Genomic DNA, 5,856 nt, shown 5'->3' on the forward strand with positions numbered 1-5,856 from the left:
CAACCTCTAACTCCTGGGCTCAAGCAAGTCTCCTGCCTCAGCCTCCCAAGTAGCTGGGACTACAGGCGCCCACCACAATGCTTGGCAATTTTTTGGTTGCAGCCATCATTGTTGTTTGGTGGGCCCCGGCTGGATTCAAACCCGCCACCTTAAGTGTATGTGGCTGGCACCTTAGCCACTTGAGCCACAGGCACCAAGCCTGTCCCTCTTTTTCTTATGTGACTTCGGGAACAAGTGCCAAACTTTCTTTTGGTAACACTCCTATAGTATATGTTGCTTTTGTTTGCTCAGTTCTCATGGAGTAGGCCACAATTCTGATAAGGGGAAGTGTAAGATCACCTTAGTGTAACAGCCACATAAAAATTCTGAGAGGATCCTAAGGAGTTAAGTATGATCAATTATACTTGTACATCACAGACACTGGGGATCAGTGTATGAAACATATATGTGTATGGGAACTCCAGACCTCTTTAGAGTTATTGCAAATTCATATCCATATTAAGCAGTTTGTATAGACTAATAACTAACCGGATCTTCTACAGATATATGAGTTCTGACAATAAAGTTCTCAAACTCATTCTAGAAAAAGTGCTGCATACCTCATTGTTGAATATCCCTCTAGTCACCTCTGAAGTACTCCCCGTGGGAAACTACGCACAGGTGCCAGTGCCTAGCACACCCTTAAAAGCAATTTTGGAACTACCTTTACCTTTGATGTCCCAAATGTCATCAAAATGTCTTCCTTTCAGCATTTCCTTTATCTTTGGGTAAAGAAAAAAGTCACTGGGGCCAGATCAGGTGAGTAGGGAGGGTGCTCCAATAGTTATTTGTTTACTGGCTGAGAACTCCCTCCTGACAGTGTTCACTGGTGAGCTCCTTTGGGACCATTTTTGCACATACTTTTCTCACACCAAGATTTTCCATTAAAATTTTTCTGTTTCTCTATTGATGTTTACTGGACTTCTATGCTCCTCATAACCAGTCAATATTTTTTTGTCCCCCTCTGTCCCCCTCAGTCGAGTGCCTTGGGGTCATACCTCACAGAAACTTCAAACTCTTGGGCATAAGCAATCTTATTGTCTCAGCCTCCCAAGTAGCTGGGACTATAGGTGCCCACCACAACAGCTAGCTATTTTTAGAGATGGGATCTCACTCTTGCTCAGGCTGGTCTCAAATTCCTTAGCTCAAACAATCTATTTGACTCAGCCTCCCAGAGTTTTAGGATTACAGGTGTGAGCCACCTGCCCAGCACCAATGAATGATTTTGACACACAATTTATTGAATTTTTGCAATTTTTTTTATCAGTTCTGCTCATTACTGGCTGCCATGACCACTTTTCTTGTCTTTCTTTCTTTTTTTTTAAAGACTGAGTCTCACTTTATTTGCCCTTGGTAGAGTGCCATGGCATCACAGCTCTTGGGCATAGGTGATTCTCCTGCCTCAGCCTCCTGAGTAGCTGGGACTACAGGCACCTGGCTATTTTTGTTGTTGTTGTTACAGTTTGGCCAGGACCAGGTTTGAACCTGCCACCCTTGGTATATGGGGCCGGCACCCTACTCCCTGAGCCACAGGTGCTGCCCCCAGACTATTTTTCATCAGTGATGCTTTCTCTCCCCTCAGAAAAAAGTTTAATCCACTTGTACACTACAATTTTATTCATAGCATTATCCCCCACAAACTTGGACTAACATGTTCTTGGTTTTACTTCCACTCTTGTCAAGTTTAACAAGTTTAATGTTTGTTCATTGTTCTAATCTAAGCTCCCACATTCTCAAAACCACACACAAAAACACAGCAATAATGAATGCCACTAAGCAAGACACTACCATGTGTCAACACAAACACAGCTGAGACACTGATATACCAAGGTTATGAAACCTTACTGAGTTGTTTGTACAGTGCTGCCAATGTAAGTGCATGGTGGCAAGTTCCCAAATGTAATTGTAAGACCTCATACTCATCCAGTTTTACAGATCTAGGTATGATAAACAATGAATTATTATTATTTTTTATTTTTATTTTTTTGTAGAAACAGAGTCTCACTTTGTGGCCCTTGGTAGAGTGCTGTGGTGTCACATAGCTCACAGCAATCTCCAACTCCTGGGCTTAAGCAATTCTCTTACCTCAACCTCCTGAGTAGCTGGGACTTACAGGCACCCACCACAACGCCTGGCTATTTTTTGGTTGCAGTTCAGCCAGGGCCACCCTCGGTATATGGGACCAGCGCCTCTGAGCCACAGGCACCACCTGAATTATTTTTTAAAGTACTACTAAAATCGTGGTAATTTTGGGTGTTAAGTATATATTTTCTCAATTTATACATTCAAAAAGGACACTAATTTTTTATGATATTTTACTTTTTTTTCCACAAGGAAATAGCATTTAATGAACTTCCCCTCCATGTGGCTTCAAGCCACCAGGACACAACCCTGTCCAACACCTTTAATCTTCTCTTCAGCTCTTCTGCTGAAGAATTTGGCCTTCACAATGACTGACTGCTTGGGAGTTTTCCCTTCCCCAGAAGTTTGTAGTAGCTTGATCATACTACATCAATGATGGGAGCAACTTTAGTCTTGTTTTTGGCAGCATTTACCCATGTCCACTCAATGACAAATGTCCACAATTTATCAGGGTTGACAGTTGGGCAATAGCTCTGGTTCCTCTTTAAATGGTAATGCCTCATACCAACTTTCCCAAAGTAACCTGGGTGATATATGTTGAAGTTGATCCTGTGATGATGCATGCCACCAGCATTACCTTGACCTCCTGGGTGCTTCCTGTGCTTGCCAATATGGCTGTGGCCATGGCTCACATGGCCCTGAAGCTTCTAGGTCTTCCTCAGTCTGGATGGTATGTCGGCAGCTGAGACAAAAAAGAATGATATTTTACTTTTTAATATGCCAGTCACTATTCTAGGTTCTTTAAAAATATTAATTCATGGCTCGATGCCCATAGCACAGTGGTTACAGCACCGGCCACATACACCAAGGGTGGCAGTTCGAACCCAGCCCAGGCCAGCTAAACAACTGCAACAAAAAAAAATAGCTGGGCGTTATGGTGGGTGCCTGGTAGTCCCAGCTACTTGGGAGGCTGAGGCAAGAGAATTACTTAAGCTCAGGAATTCGAAGTTGCTGTGAACTGTCACACCATGACATTCTACCCAAGGTGACGTAGTGAGCTCTGTCTCAAATATATATATATATATATTAACTCATTTAATTTTCATAACACTCCTATGAATTAAGTACTATTGCTATCTCCGTGTTACAGATAATAAAACTAGAGAAGCAGAAAGAGTAAGAGACATTCTAGGGGCCAGGTGTAGCGGCTTATACTTGTAATCTTAGCTCTCTAGGAAGTCAGGGTAGAAGGATTGCTTGAAGTCAAGAGTTGGAGACCAGCCTTAATAAGAGCACAACCCCATCTCTACAAAAAAAATACAAACATTAGGTGGGTATGGTGGCCTGCATCTGTAGTCTCAGCTACTGAGGAGGCTAAGGCCAGAATGTCACTTGAGCATAGGAGTTTTAGGCTGCAGTGAGCTATGCTGACACCACTGTACTCCAGCCCAGGCAATAGAAGGAGACTCTGTCTAAAAAAAGAGATAGATAAGGAAAGAGACATGAGGTCATGCAGTAAGTAGCAAAGCTGGGATCTGAACCCAGAGTTTGGCTCCTGGGTCTGTGCTCTTTACATTGGTTATCCTGACCGTTTTTAAACAAAGAAGAATCTTCATGGACTCAAAAACAATTGAGTACCTCTGACCAAAAATAAAAAGGGTCTTCTGTAAGTTTGCGGAAAAGTGGAATCAAAGATAAAAATAAAAAACTTAAACTTTGTTTCTGAACATAAGCTTCCTCAAGGTCAAGACACTTTTGTAAGCAACAATCCCAGCCATTTAGTCCATCCCTAAATAACAAAATGTCCTCAGAATTTAAACATGTCATACCAGTCTTTCCTACAGTATTAAGTGAAGAAAAATGGGTGCCTTTTCAAGATTTTTTTTTAAGATTGCAAAATAAAAAGATGTCAGAAGGAGCAAAATCAAGACTGTAGGATAGATGTCTAACGGTTGTTCATTGAAACTTTCACAAAATTGCCCTTAGTTGATGAGAAGAATGAGCAGTAGCAGTGTCACTACAGAGAAGGACTTTCTGGCAAGGACTTTCTGGGTATTTTTCTGCTAAAGCTTTGGCTAACAGTCTCAAAACACTCTAATAATAATCATATCTTACTGGGCTTTTTGCCCCCCAGAAAATTGACACACAAAATGATTTTAGCATCCAAATAACTCTTGACTTGACCTTTGCTATTGACCACTTTGACTCTGACTCTAGACCACTTCCAGCAAGCATAACCATTGCTTTGATTGGGCTTTGTTTTCAGGATCATACTGGTAAAGCCATGTTTCATCTCTTGTTATAATTCTTCAAAGAAATGCTTCAGGATCTTGATTCCAAATTTCTGTCGAAAGCTCTGTGTTGTCTGCAATTGATCTAGGCACAAAGGTCTAGGCACCTATTGAATGGAAAGTTAGCTCAACTTCAATTTTTCTGTCAGACCTGTGTGAGCTGAACCAATTGAAATGTCTGTGTAAGGTCAGGACAAGTGGCTCACGCCTGTAATCCTACCTTGAGCTCATGGGTTTGAGACCAGCCTGAGCCACAGACTGACTTTGTTTCTAAAAATAGCTGGGCGTTGTGGTGGGCACCTGTAGTCCCAGCTACTTAGGAGGCTGAGGTAAGATAATCACTTGAGCCCAAGAGTTGGAGGTTGCTATGAGCTATGACATCATGGCACTCTACCAAGGGTGACAAAGTGAGATTCTGTCTCAAAAAAAAAAAAAAAAGTTTCTAATAAAAACAAGATTTTTTTTTTAATTAAAAAAAAAATTTTTTTTGGCAGTTTTTGGCCAGGGCTGGGTTTGAACCCACCACCCCTTGCATATGGAGCCAGCACCCTACTCCTTTGAGGCGCTGCTCAAGATCATTTTTTAATTACCATTTCCTGGCCCTACAAGCTATCACATCCATCGCCCTAAAGGTGGGCACTCTCAATATTCTTAAGTATTTCTTCTATACTTTACTTCCATATTTTAAAATAATATATATCTCTATTCAACTGTTTTAGAAATTTATTTCTTTCCTATTATGATGAATGAAGACTTTATCTCCCTTTCATGTCCCATTCCTCTTCCTCTATGTCCCAACACTTAGAATTTACTTGAGATGTGTAACATGTCACTGTAGAACTTTTTAAAAATCAAACCGTATAGGCCAAGCATGGTGGTTCACACCTATACTCCCAGCACTTGGGAGGCCAAGGCAGGAGTATAGGCCTGAGCTTACAGTTTTGAGATCAGCTTGAGCCAGATGAAACTCCACCTCTAAAAATAGCCAGGCATTGTGGTGGGCACCTGTAGTCCCAGCTACTTGGAAGGCTGAGGCAAGAGAATTGCTTAAGTCCAAGAGTTTGAGGTTGCTGTGAGCTATGATGCCACAGCACTCTACTGAGGATGACAAAGTAAGACTCAGTCTCTAAATAAATAAATAAATAAATAAAACAGAATAGAAGAGAAAATGTATAAAACATCAGCGTGCATAGTACTGATCTGCAGAAACTTTTCTTTCCAGTTATACTAGTATATGTATGCTTATGTGTTCTGGGTCAAAAGTAAAATGTATTTTTTCATATGTATTGAAAAAGTTTGAAACTTTAAAGGTGAGGTCCTCAAAGAAGTGATGAAATTAAAACGAGGCCATTAGGATGGCTCTTAACCCAATGTACCTGGTATCCTCATTCCATGTAAGAAGAGGAAAAGGGACACCAGACATACATATGCACAGAGAAAAGAC

At 41.2% G+C, this 5,856-nt stretch overlaps 1 pseudogene; it reads right to left on the reverse strand.

Annotated features, from left to right (window-relative positions):
• Window positions 1-2,409: 2,409 nt before the first annotated feature.
• On the reverse strand, window positions 2,410-5,034 carry LOC100941278 (annotated as a pseudogene).
• Between the last annotated feature and the right edge of the window lie 822 nt (window positions 5,035-5,856).

The sequence above is a fragment of the Otolemur garnettii genome, unplaced genomic scaffold (assembly GCF_000181295.1).
Source record: "Otolemur garnettii isolate 467f Iridium unplaced genomic scaffold, OtoGar3 scaffold00106, whole genome shotgun sequence".
Taxonomy (NCBI): Eukaryota; Metazoa; Chordata; class Mammalia; order Primates; family Galagidae; genus Otolemur; species Otolemur garnettii.